Source organism: Canis lupus, chromosome 14 (genome assembly GCF_011100685.1).
Source record: "Canis lupus familiaris isolate Mischka breed German Shepherd chromosome 14, alternate assembly UU_Cfam_GSD_1.0, whole genome shotgun sequence".
In the NCBI taxonomy this organism is placed as follows: Eukaryota; Metazoa; Chordata; class Mammalia; order Carnivora; family Canidae; genus Canis; species Canis lupus.
In genome coordinates, this window is record NC_049235.1 from 20,844,389 (window position 1) to 20,866,084 (window position 21,696).

Genomic DNA, 21,696 nt, shown 5'->3' on the forward strand with positions numbered 1-21,696 from the left:
AACAGAAGAAATGTAATTTTGTTATATTAAGATCCTCTGAAAATGTGTTATAGAGAACATTACAAAGGACATCTCTGGATGTCAGGATTCAAATCTGCATGTGACATGAAGAGACAAATAAAATTCTGTTTTGTTTTTGTCTCTCTTCCCTTCTACCTGAATGAATAGGTAAATTAATCAACGTGTATTTTTTTAGAATATCACTTAACAGAAGCATTGGATGGGCTTACCTGGCTGAACATGTCAACTCCAATTTATTCTTTGACCTTGTGATTTTATTCTTTTGGACACTGTTCTTTAAAAAAAATTAATAAAAATAAATTTACCTTTTTCCAGATTTTTCAGTATCTCTGAGAAGTATCAAGTCTCAACGCCTATCATTAATGCTCATATAACTCCTAGTAGGTTAATCACTAGGTAGATGACAGCTAGGTTCTTAGCACCATGAAGTAGCAAAGAAGTGTCTGGTAGGAAAGATGCAGGATATATAACCAGATGACTTGGACCAAATTCTTGGCTGCACCACTTTCTCTGAGCATTGGTTTCCTAATCTTTGAAAGGGTATTGATTATAATATCTGCCCTGCATACATTATAAAAAATGTTGTGTAAAATCACATCATGCTTCCTACATGCTACCATGTTCTTTAGCTCTTTTGTGTGGGTCAGAGTCAGGAAGGTAACTAAAAGGTGAAGTGAAAAAGAATATTAATTTTTGATGATTTTGTGCAAACTCAACCTGCCGGCCCCATTTTGAGGCTCAGAAGTGCTAGAGAAATTTAAGATGCAGTTTCTATTCGAAGTTTCTCCCTGGAATGTGCCACCTTTAATTTATGTATCCACCTAACCAGCCATCAGCGAACAATTACAGCGAACAATTAATGAAACAATTGTTTCATGCCGATGCCAAAAGAGCAGAGACTGGTCAGAAACCTCTCATACCCTCCCCACTCAAGTATAGTTTCAGAGTTGTGGAGTTATGCATGATATTATCTTTTTTCATTAGGTTTTCTTCGATTTGACCCTTTCCAACCATTTCCCAAAACGTTCAGGCCCCTAATTGAAGAGACCCTTCTCTGTAGAAAAATGCAAGATTTTGTCAAGCCATGGGAGAGAGAATTTTTGTGAAAGAAGCTAGAAAATTATCTGACCAACTCTTAACACGTGCACACACGTATTTGTTATTTATTGAGTGGGAGTGACGCAGAAAGTAGCATGAGTATGTGACATGTGGACAGAGGTATGGCAATGCGGTGGTATGAGTCCAGATCACTGTTGAAATCATTAAAAACAAGGAACAGATATTTTTCATTTCGATGCACCTGAAGGTGCCTACACAAAGACTATAGTTAAAATGATCAAAATCAAATTAATTTTAATTATGGAAAAAAAATCTGGTGGATGCCACAAACTCATCTTAGATGGCCATTCCCAAACTAAACGTGGGAACATACTACATTACAAGTTTATGCATTTTGAAGAACACAATTTTTTTAAACACAATTTTTTTTAAAGCGATAAGAGTTTTATTAAGTGAGGTTAGAGAAAAAGCTCTCAGGAGTGAGAGAGTCCTAAGAGGGTTGCCAAAGAACACAATTTTCATGTTTTCTTCCTGTCTCTCTTTTCACTTAACATTATATTCACCTAGTCACAAACTCCATTTGAGAAGGTAAGACACAAAACTATAATTTAAAGCATATCAGTGGGGTGGTTTTTGTCTGCCTTTTAATTTTACTAATCAGAAATGTTAGAAAGACAACTACAGTCAGAATCAGAAAATTTCTGTGGAGTGGGGTATCATTTAACCTCTCTACATATCTGTAAAAAATGGCAATAAGCATAACTTGCCTACCTACTCCATGAGGTTGTACCTCATGGTTGTGAAGTTCAAATAAAATTATCACATGAAGTCTCACTTCTTTAACCAAGAAAGTACTGTACAAGTATAAGATATTATTATTTTATTGTTAGTTTGGTATGCTCTGTGCTTTTCAGTCTGCTGTTTAGTTAGATGTATTTCTTTCTCATTATGCCACTTTTAGAAGCTGCTCCATGGAATGGAAATAGATCTTCTTTTATTGATCGTTATATCTAACAGTCTAATGGAAATGTAGTAGCACGTATGCAAGAGACACTCACCATCACGCTGAGGACAGAGTAGTGTAACCTTGTTATAAAGAGTGTCACCGTTTGCAGGTTATGTGAGGATTCAACACTGTCTTCTGTCTGCAGGATGATTTACAGCGCGTTCTGTAATGGAAGATTATAATGCTGCAATCAGAGAACAGAGTTCCCACTTGCATTACAGAATAGGCCATACATAATTCTGTTCACAGGATGCACCGTCTTCCCTTAACGGTCGGAATAATATAGTAGCAGAACAGCAAAAGAAAGTAATTTGGGAAATAAAACCGACCTGTTATTAAGTGATGCATAACACTGATAGTTCTCAAACTATTCTTTGTTCTCATTACATTTTTATCTTTCTCAGAGAGAAATTAACAACAGTAATACCTTATGTAAGAATGCTATATTGCACCTTATAAAGAGCTTTTATGAAATATACCTGAATCCCTACCGCATATTAATAAAGTGAAAGGGACAGAGGTTCATTTTCATTTTATACAGAGGAAGATTAGGTTAAAAAATCGGTTGAAGAGCTTGCTGAAGATTACACACCTCATTAGTAGTAATTGTCAATCAAACCCATTCTGATTGAGTGTTTCTGTTTTTCTTTCTCCACATCAGATATCTTCTAAAAGTGTATACAACACTGCAAACACCCCAGGTGGGCATTAACTATACATCGGAGAGTTCTTCTGGTTTGTAGTAGAGGAGATGCTGGAGTTTGTCCTCCAGTGGCACAACAAGCACACACAATCCTGAGTGAATTAAAAGGAAAGTAACCACAACATCACACAACAAGAAAAAGATCACCATAGTTATTGTTAAAAATTATTTTTTTTTAAAAAAGATCAAGATTCCTAATTTTCTAGTTGGATATATATCAGTTCATTGAGTCAATATCAAAGTTGTTGACATCTTTTTCAGTGATTGTCAAATTATTCCTGTTCTGCAGGTGGTATGAAATGTACTCCCTTTATTTTAAGAGGAGGAGTCGTGGGACATTTGCACTGAGCTCATGGCACATTCTTTGTTTCCCTGGTGATAAAAAGCCTCAGCCATAAGGACAGCTCTGTCAAGCGAGGTAGCCATCTCACCCAGGGAGGAGGATTTTGGCCTTCCAGTTCAATCTTTATTGCAGATACTACTAAAACAATCTTAGAAGAGTCCCATTCATATTTATATTTGAACTCTGTCCTTTGTTACATAACAAATGCAGAGGCATTGCTTTTATGTGTGGCATCAGAGAAATCCTTGCTAATGGCCCTTTTCCTAGCTTATGTAATATAAAGCAGTTCTCAGTAACAGTAGGGACATGGCAGAGAGGATTCCTTTAAAAATTGTAAGAAGTTTGTACAGAAAGGGTATGGTATGCATCAAGATGTGTTGTCCTTACTTTCACATTATGTTGCATTCACACCTGCCTGAGTGTGATGGAGATTTGGCAATTATCTAGGTAATGTGGTCAATGTTAATGGACAATCTGGTTAATTTGGCTTTTAAAAGGAGTTTTTTTTTTTAAAGATTTTATTTATTCATTCATGAGACACACAGAGAGAGAAGCTGAGACACAGGCAGAGGGAGAAGCAAGCTCCATGCAGGGAACCCGACATGGGACTTGATCCCAGGACTCCAGGATCACGCCCTGGGCTGAAGGCAGGCCTTAAACCGCTGAGCCACCCAGGGATCCCTAAAAGGAGATTTTTAGCAACAAGAAGTGAAATACCAAGAGAGCTCTTAAAGAATTTCCTTTAAGTTAAATTGCAATTCCTGACTTTATTTTTCAATTACCATATGATGTTTCAATAGTCTTTTTGCCATAATAACACTTTGTTCTTAAAGAGTCCCTGGCTTCAATTAGTTCAAAGTACATTTGGGTATATGTAGGTTACCAGTTTCTGTCCAGCTTTATGAAGTGAATTTGATCTGCAAACATTGGTTATTCTGTTTCACTGTCCTTATTCTTTTTTGAATTCTAGCCATAATGATTCTGATTTCCTTGAGCAATTTCATATGTATATATGAAAATTATGTGTGTGTGTGTATATATATATACATATATATCACATAATTCTTCATACATTTAGAAGAATAAATTTTTATGTTCCTTACTCCAAAATTAGTAAACTAGACTTATCTTCTTCCATTGTTAGACCATATTGCATTTATTTTTGTAAAAATAAATTTTATTTAAGCGACTATTAGGCATGTGTTGATTTTATACAAAGTGTTGAACTCAGTTTTAGGTTGATTCTATGAAATTGCCAACAAACAACCACTTTTGACCTATAAAAACTTCAGTCTCATGCTATTTGGTCTGATAAATAAGAGATGCTGCGAGTATTAGTGACAAAAGAAAGATAACGTAAAGAGGAAAGTTGTTTTAGAAGCAGTGACATTTAGAATTTGACCCAACATGATTAGACTACGGGAGAAAGAGTAAAAAGACTATTCCAGAACACAATATACAAGAATATAGAAGTAGAAAAATATAAAGTGTGTTCCAGAGATTCACAAATTGTTGAGTTGCCCTGATATGCATGTGGAGTGGGCGATGAACGTGAAAAGAAAGCCTGGAGGAAGATCAGGAAGGGTTTACATGACAACGGATGTATTGCCTTTTGCCCTTCAAAGCTATATTTACCAGCTGGTCCTTGTGAAGATTTGCAGTCTGCATTCACATCATCCAAGTACTTCAAAAAATATCAAATTGTGAATTTAGCTTAGTATTAGTTTAAATTGGTTTTAGACCAAGGCCTCAAAGATTCTCCACAAATAATATTTCAAGGAAAAAAAATAAAATAATATTTCAAGGACAATATGCAGCCCACAATCTAAAATCACAAAGCATATACGCGAACAAGGTACTAAGAATGAGAAAAAGTAAAAGCAGAAACAGAGCCATAAGACAAGGACGAGAATTACAAAGAAATATTATATAACAATTTTGTAAGTTTAAGTAAATAAAGGAAAAACCTACAAATACCCTCAGGGAATAGGAAACTATAAAAATTAGTATAGCAGATTTTTAAAAGAGCCACATATAACTTTCAGAAATTATAATAGTAGCATTAAAACTAAATGGACCAACTCTTAAAACTCAACAATGGGAAAGGAACAGCAGAATTAAAAAGTGGGCAAAAGATCTTCACAGAAACCTCACCAAAGAAGACATGCAGACAATAAATTAATGTATGAAAAGATGCTCAACATCCTCTATTATTAGGGAATTGAAAACGAAAAAAAACGAGATACCACCACACACCTATTAGAATTCTAGGCTGAAATCCAAAACATTAATAATACTAAATACTGGCTGGCCAGTATGTGGAGCAACAGGAAATCTCATTTACTACTTGTGGGAATGCTAATTGAGACAGCCATTTTGGAAGAGGGTTTTAACAGTTTCTTAGAAAGCTACACATCGTCTTACCATACAATCCAGCAACTGCACTCCTAAATATTTACCTAAATGGATTGAAAACTTATGTCCGCACAAAACCTGCATGCAAATGTTCACAGCAGCTTATTTATACTTACCAAAACTTGGAAACAACCAAGGTTTCCCTTGGTAGGTCATGAGATAAACTATGATATTTCCACATGATGGAATATTAGTCAGTGTTAAAAAGAAATGAGCTATCAAGCCATGAAAAGACCTGTAAGAATGTTCCTTGCATATCTCAAAGTGAAGGAAGCCAGTCTGAAATATGATATTTTGGAAAAGGCAAAACTATAGATATGTAAAAAGATCAGTGTTTTCCAGGGGCTCAGGTATGGAGGGAGGAGAAGGAGGGATGAATAGGTGGAGCATAGGGGATTTTGGGGGGCAGTAGAACGAGTCTGTACATTACTGTAATGATGATACATGACATAATGCAGTTGTCAAAACTCAGAAAACTGCAAGACACAAAGAGTGAATCCATATGAACTGTGGACTTTAGTTAATAATAATGTTTTAACTATGGACTTCAGTTAATAATAATGTATTGGTTCCTCAATTGTAACAAAGGTACCACACTAATGCGAAATGTTAATAATGGGGAAACTGTGTGAAGGGGAGGAAGAGGTATATGAGAACTCTGTACTCCACTCAATTTTTCTGTAAACCTAAAACTTCTCTAAAAAATAAAGTCTATTAACTTAAAAATTTTTTAACTCCAAAGACAGATTTAAATGTAGATTAGGCATAGCTGAAAAGAAAATTAATAATGGGAATATAGGTTAGAAGAGATTTCCAGAATTGAATACAGAGAAGAAAAAAGATATAAAATATAAAAAAGAAGTTAATTGTCATGAAAGTTAGAGTGAGAAAATTTAGCATACTTTTTAAAAATGGACTTTATTTTTCGAGCAGTGTTAAGCTCAGAGCAAAATTGGTGGAAGGTATAGAGATTTCCCACATATTTCTGCCCATTTCCTATACACAGCCTCCTCCACTGTCAAAATCCCACACCATACTTCGTTCAATTATTAGGACTGATAAACCCACACTGACACATCATTATTACCCAAAGCCCATAGTTTCACATGAGGGATCACTTTTGGTGTTGCACATTTGTCAAATGTATAATAGGCATGTATCTAACATTATTATAATATCATACAGAGTAGTTTCAGTGGCTTAAAAATCCCCTATACTATACCTTTTTACTTTTTCCTTCTCCCTTAACTCCTGGAAACCACTGACTCTTTTACTGTCTCCATAGTTTCGTCTTCTTCAGAATGTCATATAGTTGTCATCCCACAGTATGTAGCTTTTTCAGATTGGCTTCTTTGACTTAGTAATATGCATTTAAGATTCTTCCATGTTTTTTTATGGCATAATAGCTTATTTCTTTTTAATGTTCAATAATATTCCATTATTGACATGTACCAGTTTATTCATTCACTTACCAAAGGACATCTTGATTGCTTTCAAGTTTTGACAATTATGAATAAAGCTACTATAAACATCTGTGTGCAAGGTTTTTGTGTGGACATAAGCTTTCAACTATTGGTAAATACCAAGGCAGACAATTGCTGGATTGTATGGTAAGAGAATGTTTGCTTTTGTAAGAAACTACAAACCCTTCCAAAAAGCATCTGTACCATTTTGCATTCCCACCAACAATGTTGCTCCGCATCCAGCCAGCATTTTGTGTTTTTAGTGTTTTGGATTTTGGCCATTCTAATAAATGTGTAGCAGTATCATACTGTTGTTTTAATTTATAATTCTCTCAAGATATATGATGTGGAGCATCTTTCCATGTGCTTATTTGCCACCTTAGTATTTTCTTTGGTGAAATGTCTGTTCAAGTCTATTGCCCATTTTTAAAATGGATTGTTAATTTTCTTATTGCTGAGCTTTAAGAGTTCTTTATATACATTAAATAACAGTCCTTTATGATTTTTGCAAATATTTCCTCTAAGTCTGTAGCTTGTGTTTTCATTGTCTTAGCAGTGTCTTTCACAGAGCACAAGTTTTTAATTTTAATGAAGTCCAACTTATTCTTTTTCATGGGTTGTGTCTTTAGTATTGTATCTGAAAATGTATGGCCATACCTAAGATCACCTAGGTTTCCTCCTAGTTAATCTTCTATGAGTTTCTTAAATACTTTTTATTGGAGTTCAATTGGGATCGGAAAGAAAGAACAGATTAGAGGCAATATCTGGGGATAAAATGGCTAGGAATTTTTCCAAAAGAAAGGTAGGGAAGAAAGAGACCAGAGAAACAGAACCACTGACTATGCATTCACTGTAAATTACTTCTGTGCAGGAATTAGGTGTAGGAGAATGAAGAGTTAAATGGCATGAACTTTTTTTTTACTCTATTCTTACTGCTCATTGAGAACGAAAATGCTTAAAATCCTGTCTGAGATCCATTCACTTTCTTTTAAAGTGTTGGGACAAACTTGGCCAGAAAGAAATAAGTAGGCAGATGAATCCAATTTAACCTCCTTGTCAACTGGAACTCCAGGTAAATAGAATAATAATATTTACCCAAAGAAAGGGTTCTTATCTATAGAATGCTTTAGCAGGATTTCCTTGCTAAGGATTACTTAGTAGTAAACCCAGAATCTATAGATCTATAATGCATAGTTCCCTAAAGAATCTCACATAAATTATTTAAGTGTTTGGAGTATCAAATGGAGATATTTCATAACTTAAGCACTCCTCCTGCCTTGTGAGATGATCCAGCAAAACCTTAGCTGAAACCTAACCCATTTTTCTGGGCCAAAGAATACATATCTGGTGTGGGGAGAAAGGACCCATCAGCTTTTGACATCCCAGACCTCTGCCTGCTTTGTCTTTGCCTCTTGATTGCCCATCTCTTGAAATTACTAATCTTGTTACTGTGTTAAGTACTCTTCAGGTGAGTCTGATTTGACAACCTAATCTTATGTATTGGCCCACTCATGAAAATCAACAACGGGAGTTTTGAAATAAAATACCTGGTGCTATGGAGTGCTTCATTCTATTGAACCGTGTGGGTAGACTAAGGTAAAATGATACAGGCAGTGAATATCTGCCCTCAGAAATTATGTTGCAACGTTCTAGGATCTGTGAATATCCCTGTGTTAACTCTGCTATAAAATCAACATATAAAATATGGATATAACAACTAAAGAAATATTCTAAAAAAATGATTGCAAAGACATACGTCAAAATAGTATTAGTAGTTATCTGTGGGTAGTGTGACATATGGGGTAATATTCACTTTTTTCTGTATTTTATCTATTCTTTCAGAATATTTTATAATTGCATGCATATTTCCTTTTATAAATCATAAAAGATAAACTTTAAAAACTATAATCAATCTTGTATGATACAAATTTATTGCAACTATGTTAAAAAGATACCCAGCTAAAAGACTGAACAGAAATACACCATATGTTACCTAAGATTTTCTGGAAATTGTTGGGATTTGAATGATCTGTTTATATTTTTAAGTGTTTTCAAAACTTGTATAATGAGTGTGAATTATCTTTGTAATGAAAAAAAAAAGCTAATTTCTCTTGGAAGAGTATTCAATATGAAATAGATTTTCAACAGTACATTTCTCCCTTCCTGTGTGCCCCCTTTCAGCCCACTTATTCCCATAAAATTATGTGTATGGGCATAGAGAAGGTACAAAATTTATAGACCTCGGTATTAAGAATTAATGGTCTCAAAGCCACCTTGTGCCTTGTTGTTTCTATCAGATTTTCTAAAAATACTGTTGGTCCTATAATCCCATATATAATTATTTAATCCTACTTATACATGCTTTGTTTAGGCTATTTGAATGACAAAGAAGAAATGTGTCTAAAAATTTAAAAACATATATATATATATATATTATCACCACCATCTTAAGAACAGACTTTTTGTGTACTTTCTTTAACCACTGTGGTTAGTATTAAAGAAATGTGACATTTCTGATTTATAGGTCCAAAAATATAAGGAAGAGTCTCCCTTCTTCCATCATGCTCTAAGATTATATAGTCAACTTCTAGAGAATAGTTAGTCCTACACTTATTTTTATTTTCTTGAATAGCAGTTTTAGGGATATGGCTCAGGAATAAACTAAAATGTTCAATCTACTGCCAGAGCCAGAAACATAGACTCAAAAGCCCATATGATCATACAGCTTTGCTCAGTTTCGTGGATACAGACTAACCTTAGCTGGCTTCTGCTTGAAAATACAATAGAACTGCATAAAATCTATCACCATTCATTCATTCATTCATTCAATCATTCAATAATTCCTAGTGATAAGTCTTGTGGACGGGAGATTCAGGAGTGTCGAGTGGTGAGCAAGACTAATACAATTTCTGATATTGCTGAATCTGGCATTTTAGTAAGAGAAGATATCAAGTATATAGTTAAGTATATATTTATAACCTATGATAATGGCTACAAAGCATCTTTCGGAAACACAGTACAGGGGCACTTGATTTAGATTAGAAAGTCAAGAAAGTCCTCTTAAATGACATTTAACCAAACTTGATGTATGAGTAGGAGAAAAGAGAATATCTGAGTTGGAGGGAAGAAGATGGGAGAATGCTACATGGAAAACTGGAGGAACTGTGGAAGGCTGAAGCAGTTAAACCAAAGAAATAGTAAAGGAGCTTAGAATGGAGGACAGTCCATGTGTCCAGGAATTCAGACATTTTGCAATACTTAATGAAGAGCAATGGCAATTTATTCAAGGATTTCGAACAGGGGAATAACTTTTTTTATTGCAAAAAAAAGAATCTCACATAAATTATTCCCTAAAGAATAATTTAGGGAATTATTTTTAATAATTTTTTTAATGCTATCCTCATGTTCAAAGTAATGTCATGTCAGAGTTGAAGTCCTACATTTTATCTCTTTGAGGACATAATTGTATGTGATCTGTGTGAACATGAGGCATAAAGTTTGAGTCTTTGGAATCAAGTACTTCATCTAGCATAGTGGTTAAGATTCAGGCTTTAAAATCAGATCATCTTGCATCTACCACTTCCTAGGTACATGACTTTAAGTAAGCTTCTAAATAGGTACAACCAGAATAATAATTTGTTGTTGTGAGAACTAAGTGAATAATGCATATGAAAGGTGTCCACGGTGTCTGTACATGGTAAGTGATCAAAAATAATAGCTATTATTTCCTGACTCACTGCCACAGGAAAAGAATAAACTCATCACACAGTGGACCTTTATGCTCCTTACATAAGCTAATGCAGAACGCATTTTTAGTGAGCTAAATTGTACTCAGTGTTTTCGGAGTAATGAGCCAAATACATTAACTGTTCTGGAAACAGATGAAGCCTGACTATTTTGACTAAATATAGAGATAATTAGAGTCTAGACTCTATCTGTTGATAGGGCTTAGGGAAGCATAATGAGAATCATCACGCCATAATAGAATAATACGTGAGGCTAAAACAAATCAGAAATTTCACAACCCAGATGAAAAACAACTAATTTTATTGATGTCAGAAATACATTATTAGCTGAGTCTTCTTACGATCTTATGATGTTTGTTTCATGTTGTAACAGCTTCTTAATAGTGTAATCAATTATGCCTTTCTGTTTTGCTACTAAAGCCTTTTCTTTCCTCCTCATAAGTTTGGTAAAATTATCAAGTGTCAGATAAAATCTTTTTTCTGTAGTTATATAATATGCATTAGAAACGTTCATTCTATAATGTACAGAGATGAAAGGTCCTTCCTTACAGGTACTTTTTATTTAAAGCCAGTGAAATATTATCTATAGCAAAGGCTTTGACTAGCTTGCCTGGTATTGGGCCTACCTACCTATTTGCAGATTGTTATTGAGCAATTCATGTTACCAGAAGACTCCAATATTATTGTATAACACACACGTAAATAAGTGCACAATGCCAATATGTTGCATAGAAAGGAGAAAAGGATAGGCTACAAAATATTGGATGCAGGCCAGCCTCAGGACAGAGAACCAGACATGAATGTTAGAATTGTAGAGCATCTGTTCATCTCTAGCAGTGTGGGAGGAAGTGACAGGACATTACCAGTACTAAGACTGTCTTCATTTTATCCTTTAAAGTCAGGGTGCCGCCCATGGGTTGTAGTACCAAAATATGAGCAAATGAAACAGTTGAATTGGGGAGCTTCACTAGGGCTAAGCTCGGAAATTGATGAGTAATTGGAGTACAGTACAGGTTTGCAAATACCGCTGATCACTGCCAGTCCATGGTTAAATTCTCACCAGTCTGTGGTAGAATGAGAGACAGAGACAACAGGAGTCTTTCATGAGTTCTTTAGGAATTTCATTCTGAATTTGTGTCCTTCTGCCCTTTCCTTGTGGAATACGGTGACGGAAGATGATTTTTTAAAAAGTAATGTTCTTTACTTGGCCAGATAAAAAATTGATAGGGATTATATCAGCCAGCAAAATATTTAAGAGTTTATGCATTCCATGTGTGAAATCTAAAACTCTAGGATCTACTAATATTTAGATATTGCAAAAATGATGATCAGGAAAAGAAAAAGTCAAAAAGAGGCCTTTCAAGCCAAAGTCTGGAGCCCCCACAAAATCAGATTGTTATGCTACATGCATTGAAAGCTAAAAGTTGGAATGTGGAGGCTCTGATTTGATTCAGAGCTGCGAACTTGGGCCGGAACAACATGCAAACCACTTCCTCAGCGGTATCACACTGTATTATCAGAACAGGCTCTGCAGTGCTGTGCCAGGATTTCATCTTGATTTTGAAGAGCTGTGTCTCGGAAGGTACAGGGAAACTCGAGAGAAGCTAAGTAGCCAGGGTGCTTTGGACACTCGGGAGCACTGCTTTTTACCAACCGGTGAAGAAGTATTTCTATAGTTTAGCAACCGATATGGCCTTGTAGTTAGCTAATTGTCACCCCTCAGTATTTGCAGTGAAGACCCATCCCTCAAGTACCAGCGGGAAGCGTGACTGTGGGCTCTGATAAGCAGGCCTTCACATCCAGTATCGCCTCCTTTCCCACATTGTTTTGTAAATTCCTCATTAATGACAAGTCTTAACTATTCCTGAAGAGAGGTATGGCTTTGATCTAATTTCTGTTCTGGAGGACACCGTGGAAGCCAGTTTGATTTCATGATGTTTAGCCCTGTTCTTTGAAAGATTAATCTTACTATGGATCGAAGCCTCCAGACTCTGCCTTTTGTCAATTATGAAGAAGGTCCACTCAGTTTCTCATTCACCTTCTTGGCTAGGTTTGACCTCATGGTTGATAGTAAATAATCTTTTCAATGATCTTGGGTTTTTTTTCCTCTCTTTTTAGAGGGAAAAAGAAAGGCACTGGGAGAATATGATCTGCCCCAGAGCCATTGGGATATAGCAAGATACTAAAGGTCCCCCAGGGCCCCCAATTCCCAATGTTTATACTGCCCCCAGCCAAGATTGTTTGTATATTTAATTCCTTCTCACTTTTCTCAGAACTACTTACCCTGTAGGGTGCATCTTTGAAATAAACTACTGTAATTATTCAACTCACATCCTGAGAAAAATGCCCTTCTCTGCACCAATAGTATAACATTCTAGAAATTGTACTTATAATCTTTAAAAAGGGAGTCAATAATACTTAATTTACAATCAAATCTCAAATGATCTTTTATTGTTCTACGGTTGCTGGGGTGGAAACATTCATAGTCTCTTCAAGGAATTATAATGTAGTTATAATACACTTTAATATCCTCAGATAAAATGTGTTCTATCAATGCATTATAATTAAAATGCATTATTAGAGAATCTCTATTTGCTTTTGCTATATTTAACATTTTTAATTTGAAACATATTGCTATCTCTAATTGCTCTTTCTCAGAATTACTGTGTGAGATGAATGAAAATTATACTTGCGTGCATCATCCTTTTTTTAATAGGAAAGGAATGGAAATTCAGAAGACTTGTTTAGGTCACGCAAATGATAGATAAAGACCAGATGTGAGAGACTTCCAGTTCTGGTAATAAGGTAATACTAGGAGACTTGAAAAACCCTAAATATCCTAGATAGTTGATTCAAAGAAAGCAAATGAAGTCCCTAGGTTCCAGAAATAATGGTGGGAACAGGATAGTAGTGGACTAAGGGTAGAAACTGTTGCAGCAACAGAGTATGGGTGAGGATCAGGGCTTGCTCTTGATAAACTAGAAGCCTAGTTCGGATGTCCAAGATGGATGGAAGACAAAGACTGTTAGGGACTAAATGTTGTTCTCCTCCCCTCATTCACATGCTAAAGCCCTACCCTCCATTATGGTGATATTTGAAGTAGGGGCCTTCAAAGATATTTATGATTAGGTGAGGTCATGAGGGTGGGGCCTTGGTCTGATGGGATTAATGCCCTTTCATAAAGAGACATCAGAGAGCTTTCTTTCTGTCTTGGCCATGGGAGGACACAGTGAGAATGTAGCCATCTGCAAGCCAGGGAAGTCATCACCAGAGCCCCACTCTGCCAGCACCCTGCTCTCAGACTTCCAGACTCCCTAACTGTGAGACAATAAATTTATATTATGTGGGCCACCCAGTTGAGGGCATTTTGTTATGGCAGCCCAAGCTGACTAATACAAGGTACAAATGAGGAAGAAAGCTGGAACTGTTTCCCACACAAAGCAGATGCCCTAAAAGTGCTGTACCTCAGTTAAAGGGTGGACTATTAAAGAAATTTGTTTCTTAGAAAAGAGAGATAATAGATACATTTATGCATATATTTCTGCCTGGGTTCTGCATTGAGAAATCAAACCAAAAAACTTGATAATTTAAAAAGATCTGTTAATTTAATACTATAGACTTGTGCCTCAAATAGATACAGAGTCCAAATTTAGCCTACCCTAATAGATTAAACTATCAACCCCAGATTGAAGAATTTATATAAAAATTGACCCTAAGGCAAAAGTACTCTAACTTAATGCCAAGAATCTAGCACTTTAGAAGGGACACTCTCACAATGAAATCCATATGGGGTTCTCATAGAGAAAAAAGTCATGCTAAAAAAGAGAATTAATGATAAAAAAAAATTACACAGTACATAAGGAAGGCATTCATAAGTGAGTGAGAGTGTGCAAAAATAACCCCAAACTGGAGATAATAAATTACCACCCCCAAACGGGATAAAAAATCCTGCTAAAAAGAATTACAAATGATATGCTTCATAAAGAAGGAAATTGAATTCATGAAGAAAGAATGGACAAAAGAAACATTGGTGAGCAACCACATTCATAAATATGTGGATATATCAAAGCATTTGCAATGACAGTAAAAACAAATTTGAAGATAGAGAAACAAAAATACTAGAAAATAATAGAATGTCAAAAATTCAAGTTTGGAGTATTCCAAGAGTAAAATATTGGCTGAATTTAGATATTGTAATATCAAGAATTCATGTTTAAAGTTTAAAAATACCACTAAAGGAAGCAAAATAGAATATATAACTTTTAAATAAGGGACTGTGATGGATAAAATAAACTATCAATTAAATAGAACACTGAAAATGAGTAAAAGAAACAAAAAGGGAGTTAAATAGAATGTTAAAGGTAACAAAAATCTATCTATCTATCTATATATCCATAGTCATAATAAATGTAAATAAATTTGTCAGCTAAGAGACAGAATGAATTTTTTAAAAATGAATTCTATCCATTGCTTACAATAAATACACTTAAAATATGACATGGAAAAGCTGAAACTAAGGATGGAAAAATTATTCCAGGAAAACACTAATAAAAAGAAAGCTGTTATAACATATCTGACAAAATAGTCTTTAAATACATTTTAAATATATATATATATATTAGGGAAAAAGCATACTGTATACTGAGAAGGAACAAAATCACCAAGAAGATACAAAGTTCTAAACTTAAAAATAATAAACTTTAAATAATAAAAACAATTGGCAAAATTACAATGAAAAATCAACAAGTCCATAATCACATTGTAAGACGTTAATGTAGTTCTTTCTGTAATTAATAGATTAAGCAAATGAAAAATTGTAAAGATTTAGACGTTTCAGAAAAATTAACAAGTTTGATCTACTATGTAGAATCCTATACCTACATTCATTCTTTTTAACACATGTACATCATTTACAAAAACTGACCACATAATGCTTCCAAAGTAAGTCTTAATAGTGAGTGGTTGGCTTAGATTCTATGTCATGTAGATAATATTCCCAAATCTCAGTGCAATAAAATGAAAAATGAATAGCCAAAACATAGTCATCCTTCTCTGTTTAGGAACTTAAAAGCATACTTTTAAATAATTTATGGGACAATGAAAAGATTGTTATATCAAGATTTGTGGGTTGAGCTGACAGTCTTTAGACGCATTAATTACACATATTAGGGGAGAAAGGGTGAAAATTAAGTCTTCATACTTTTAGAAGTTAGGGAAAAGAATACTTACAAGTTAGCAAGCAGTAGGGGAATTATGAACTTTCTCCATGTTTTGTAAATTTGTGATGGTGACTTACCCCCAATCAACAACTGAAAACATCCCTACATTGCTTAGTTGATTAAACACCTCAGTGATTAAAAGCCTTCAAATACTAGTTCTATCACTTAATAGTTGTATGGTCCATTGGCATATTATTTGACTTCTGTGGGCCTCAGTTCTCTCATCTGTAAAATAGGAATCATAACATACAGGGAGCTCTCATCATCTCAATATTTATTATTCAAGCTTTTGTAGCAAAATAAAACGTCATAATATGAAACTATTGATTAAAGAATTGACCTCTTTGGGGTGTCTGGGTGGCTGAGTTGAGCATCTGACTCTTGATTTTGGCTCAGGTCATGCATGATCTCGGGGATCATGGGATGGAGCCACAAATCAGGCTCCCAGCTATGCAGGGAGTTTGCTTGTCTCTTTCCTCTTTCTCTCTTTCTTTTTCTCTCTTTCTCTCATAAATAAATGAAATCTTAAAAAAAAAAAAATTGATCTCTTTAATCGATCCCTTCCCCCTCAGGTGCCTTGGCTTTTGCCTGTCAATGACTTTGTTGGTCAGGCTCTCACTGAGTGCCCAGAACTGTCCTCATTTTCAGATAATGGTAATGACCTTTAGGAATATAGTACAAATGCTTGGAAAATGAGAAAGAGAACAGTGCAAATGATGCAGGATGTCATGAAGTCAACAAAAGTGGAAAACTATTTGACTTACACACAAAGCCATAGATAAATATTTGGCAGAATTAAACACATTAGTACTTCATGAAAAGAAAATTAGCCAGAACAATGACACAATAGGCATCTCAAAGGAGAATAATTTTTATATCAAAGCTCTGAGGAAATTCATGAAGAATTCAAATAATTTTACAAAACCAACACTCTGGGATCCCTGGGTGGCGCAGCGGTTTGGCGCCTGCCTTTGGCCCAGGGCGCGATCCTGGAGACCCGGGATCGAGTCCTACGTCGGGCTCCTGGTGCATGGAGCCTGCTTCTCCCTCTGCCTGTGTCTCTGCCTCTCTCTCTCTCTCTATGTGACTATCATAAATAAATAAAAAAATTAAAAAAAAAAACAAACAAAAAAACAAAACCAACACTCTTATGATCATGTTGAAAATATAAATGTGAAGTGAAGAATATTGCATTATATAATCATGTCATTTTCCTGGAAAAAAATACACTCTTCTTAAAAAAAAAAAAAAAGCCCATTTGAATTATTCTTTGTTAGTTTTTAAGAATTAGTGCAAACTTGGAATTATATATGTGCTGTTGATGAAAGATAAATATATGTTGTATTGTTAATTTTTAAAGATAATGTTCTTTTTTTAAAAGATTGTATTTATTTATTCATGAGAGACACAGAGAGAGAGGCAGAGACAAAGGCAGAGAGAGAAGCAGGCCCCCAGCAGGGACCCCGATGTGGGACTCCATCCAAGGACCCCAGGATCATGCCCTGAGCCAAAGGCAGATGCTCAACCACTGAGACACCCAGGCATCCCAATAATGTTCTTTTTATTTTTTTTTAGATTTATTTATTTACTTATTTGAGAGAAAGAGAGAGGGAGAGCATGAGTGGGAGGGAGGGGCAGCGGGAGAGAGAAGTAGGCTTCCTGCTAAGCTAGGAGCCCAACTTGGGGCTGGATCCCAGAATGCTGGAATGATGACTTGAGCTGAAGGTAGACACTTAACGGAGTAAGCCACCCAGGTACTGCTAAAGATGATGTCCTGTTCACACATTTTCCTCCAACAATTTATCATGAAATGATGGTTTCCATTTCCAGAGGCATCTTTTAACTGGTCTTTTCCAGCACCAATTATGTTTTTAAAAATATTTTATTTATTTATTCATGAGAGACACACACAGAGAGAGCAGAGACATAGGCAGAGGGAGAAGCAGGCTCCTCACAGGGAGCCCAATGTGGGACTCAATCCCTGAACCAGGATCACGCCCTGAGCCAAAGTCAGACACTCAAAACCGCTGAGCCACCCAAGTGTCCACAGAACCAATTATATTTTGATGAGAAGGACCACATGAACCTACATATGAGGTGATTGTGAACCTTAATTGGGATACTTTATGGAATGGCATTGGGTCTGGTCCATAGTAAGCATTCTATAAATCTTAGCAGTTCACTATCCTATGCTAAGTTAAAGGATCTAAACTTTAAACAAAAACCAAAAAAACCTCTCAATGGACTTTTCCAATATTGTTACCCAGTGTCATCCTTTATAAACTCCACATCTTGTGGAGGCAAATTAATCTCTTTGCCATCCAAAAAATTTGCACACCTGGATTCTTCAAGTTTCAGTCTACTATAACTTCTTACAAAAGTTCTTCTCTAGCACTATGGTTAGAAATAATCCCTTCTTCTCCATAGTCTGTATTCTCATAGTAAAATGTATAATGCTGTGACAGCCCATCACATTTGTTTTAGAAAAGGATTATTTGTGTCCTGTTTCCCTTACTAGATTGCAATCTCTCTTAAGATTAGGTCTCATGTTTATCTTATTGCCATCCTTGCACCTTGCGTTGTGACTGGCACAGAATATCCCTTCCTCCACCCATTCATTCACAAACGTTTATGGAACTCCAAAAATAGCCAGTTTTTAATTACTGTGCATTCAATGAGTGAATGAATTCAAGATAGAGCAGTGTATTAAGCAAGTATAATAGGAAGTTTTCTTTCGGCTTGCCTGCAGGATCTCTTCCCAATCTTTTCTAAACCATGATACAGGATCCTGAGTGTGTGCCATTTCAGAGATGCGCTTGAGGGAGTAGCATGTGTTATTCATTACATCACATATAACCTTTTCAAGTTTACAATCAATCTTGCTGGGGAGGCTGGTGTCATTTAAAAAGTACAGCAGTGTGCTGGAAGGAGAGACCATCTGAGCTGGCTACAGTCTATGAATCCAAATACCCTATTTAAAGGTCCAAACATGAAGAAGGAGGATGTACTAAACACATCATTTTCCTTCCAAGTGATTGAAAAGGGATGGTACATTGAAGCTTTGTTGGGTTTCAATGCATTGATTTTCTCGCTACCTATTTTTCTCAGGTTTGTCAGGTACTTAAGAGTCTATTTCAAGTTGCCTGCAGACTCCTTTTCTCATGTTTCTTAAAACTATTTGTGATTAAATCACCCACATTGTCTTCCAAGTTCTAATGATTCTCTTTCGCTAAACCTGGTTTTTTTCCTTTACTTTATTCTGTTTCTCACATCTTTATTTTCCAATACATTGCTTGCTTTCAGTATCCCCATCAATTTTTCTGTTTCTTGATTCTCCGTACGTTGTTATATTTGTTCACCAATCTATTCATCTAGCACACAATTCCTGGGCTCCTTCCAGTGTCAAATTGTGCTCTGGTCACAGACAAGACCGCTACCTACACTTAAGAGAGAATGCAGTCTAATGTGGCGGTGGGAGACTGGGGAATGTAATGTCATGGGACAGAATGAGCAAGCCCAGGATACCTGCATGCATATATCATGTAGGCATCTTTATCAAAATGCTGAAGAAGTACCTTAATTATGGGGCAAAATTGGTAACTAAAGATTCTTGGAAGATATTAATATTAAACTGAGATTTCAAGTTGGCAGTGGAGGAAAAGAGGAATTTCTGGTGTACCAAATAGAATAGCAAAGGCATCAGTATGCTAACTGCTAAGATGCCTGATTGAGGGCAGTATTTCTCAGTATTATCTATGGACGAAGTGTATCAGAATCATCTAGAATGTTTTAAAAATCATAGATATGTGACTATACTTCCAAATCTATTGAGCTGGACTCTCTGGAAGTAGGTAAAATATGTCTTTAATAAGGACCTCAGATTATTTATAGGCATGGCAAAGCTTTCTAACTCCAAGGATAAGGGAGCATGGGTAGAAAACAAGAATATTGACTTGACTGACATAAATGAAGAAGGGATGTAAGGGAAAGGGCACCTGATAATGCCCCCAACAATTATTAATATTATTTCTCATCTTACAGGGTTTGCATTTGAGATGTGGTAGTTAAATTTTTGCTGGATCTACTAAGTGCCAGATATGGTGCTAAGTAATATCTGAATGGAATCAAATTTATTTCCCAAAACAATTAACCCATTTTTAATATCTCTACACCTGGACTGCTGAGTACTGTTAGAAAAACCCATGCAACCATGTAGATTGGTTCCACCACTGGTATGTGGTCTTCACTGTCATTTAAATCCTCAGCATTGCCTGACCACTCTATATTTCTCTAGCCATCTCTCATCATTGTGTTAAAATGTAAATTATGACTCAGTAGGTCTGGGTGGGGCCTGAGTCTGCATTTCTAGCATGTTTTCAGGGAATACTGATGGTGCTGTCCTAGATCTCAGGTTGGCATGGTTAACTCTAGATGAGAGAATGGATGGGAGATTGGGTGTAGATACCATTATTCTGTAGGGAAGGCAGAAAGCAGTTTACAGATACTTCTTTCAGTGTAAGATTTGAGCTTATCTACTAAGAATTAGGACAGAGGTAGTGTACTGGGAGACTCTAAGAGAATGGAGAAAATCTGTGATAGTTGTGGTAAGTGATGAAAAAAGTTTTAGAAGCTCAGCTCAAAAACAGAAGCCTGTACCTCCCTACCTCTTCAGGTGCTTGGCTTATCAAATTTCCCTGTGTCTTCTCTAATTGCAAACCCTTTCTTTCTGTTGGGTCTCCTCAATAACATTTAAGCATGTTTTAGTCTCTTCCATTCTATATCAACATATTCAAATCATTTTTCAGAACTGCCCTAACCTCTTGTCCACAGGCGGTGAATGCCTTATGTTCTTTTCCTCTACAAAGCTAAAAATCTTCAAAGACTTTCTTATACTGTTTCTGTTTTGCTCCCATTCATTTATGAACCCACTTTTTATTTTTCTTATTTTTTCAATACACTTTATAAAGATATTAGCTAATCCCCCAAAATCCAGCCTCCCCATTTCCATGTAAACAACACCCCAATATTTAGCTGGGCACTGGGCTGCCTAGATAAAGACTATTTCTCAGCTTCCCTTGCAGTTCTGTGTGTCCATGTCTCTAGATTCAGACTGGTGGAATGGGAAGCAATATGTGTATCTTTGAAGAAATTATCCCGAAATGAGAGGGTATGTTTTTTATTTATTTCTTGCTGGTAGAATGTGGATGAAAGAATTCAAACACTGGCCACCAGCTTGGATCATGGGAAGAATTTGGGAATGGAAGCCACACATGACATGGGAACCAGGTGGAAGGCTCTGGGGAATTACAACAATGGAATGCCATTCCAGACTGAACTGGCAATCCCCAGATATCTTGGACTTGAATAAGAAATATACTTCTGTCTTATTTAAGCCAATGATATTAGAAGGCTTTTAGCATCAGAATCCTAACTAATATTCTACAGCAATCTGCCCATCTTTTTTTACTCCTGATACTTACTGTTCAAGCCATCAGCGATCATTTTTGCTACTCCCCAAGGCCTGTAACACTCTTGACCACTCCTTTTCTTCTGAATATTCTGTCCTGTGAACTTCTATGAGACCATATTATCTGGATTTTTAACCGGATTCTCCCCTGCTTCAACATATTCTTTAAGTCATAGTTCTCAGCGATGGTTATGTATTAGAATCACTTGGGAAGCTTTGAAAAAAGGCTGATGCTGAGCTCCAGCCCCAGAGAT

General features: G+C 35.9%; 1 long non-coding RNA gene across 3 annotated transcripts in view; it reads right to left on the reverse strand.

Moving 5' to 3' along the window:
* LOC102153112 overlaps positions 1–21,696 on the reverse strand; it is a 49,249-nt gene that overhangs the window by 22,353 nt on the left and 5,200 nt on the right. For all 3 annotated transcript variants that reach the window (XR_005369404.1, XR_005369405.1, XR_005369403.1), the window contains exons 2-3: positions 2,679–2,881; positions 2,139–2,249 (exon numbers count right to left, since the gene is read on the reverse strand). This is a non-coding gene — a long non-coding RNA (uncharacterized LOC102153112). The remainder of the gene's footprint in view (positions 1–2,138; positions 2,250–2,678; positions 2,882–21,696) is intronic.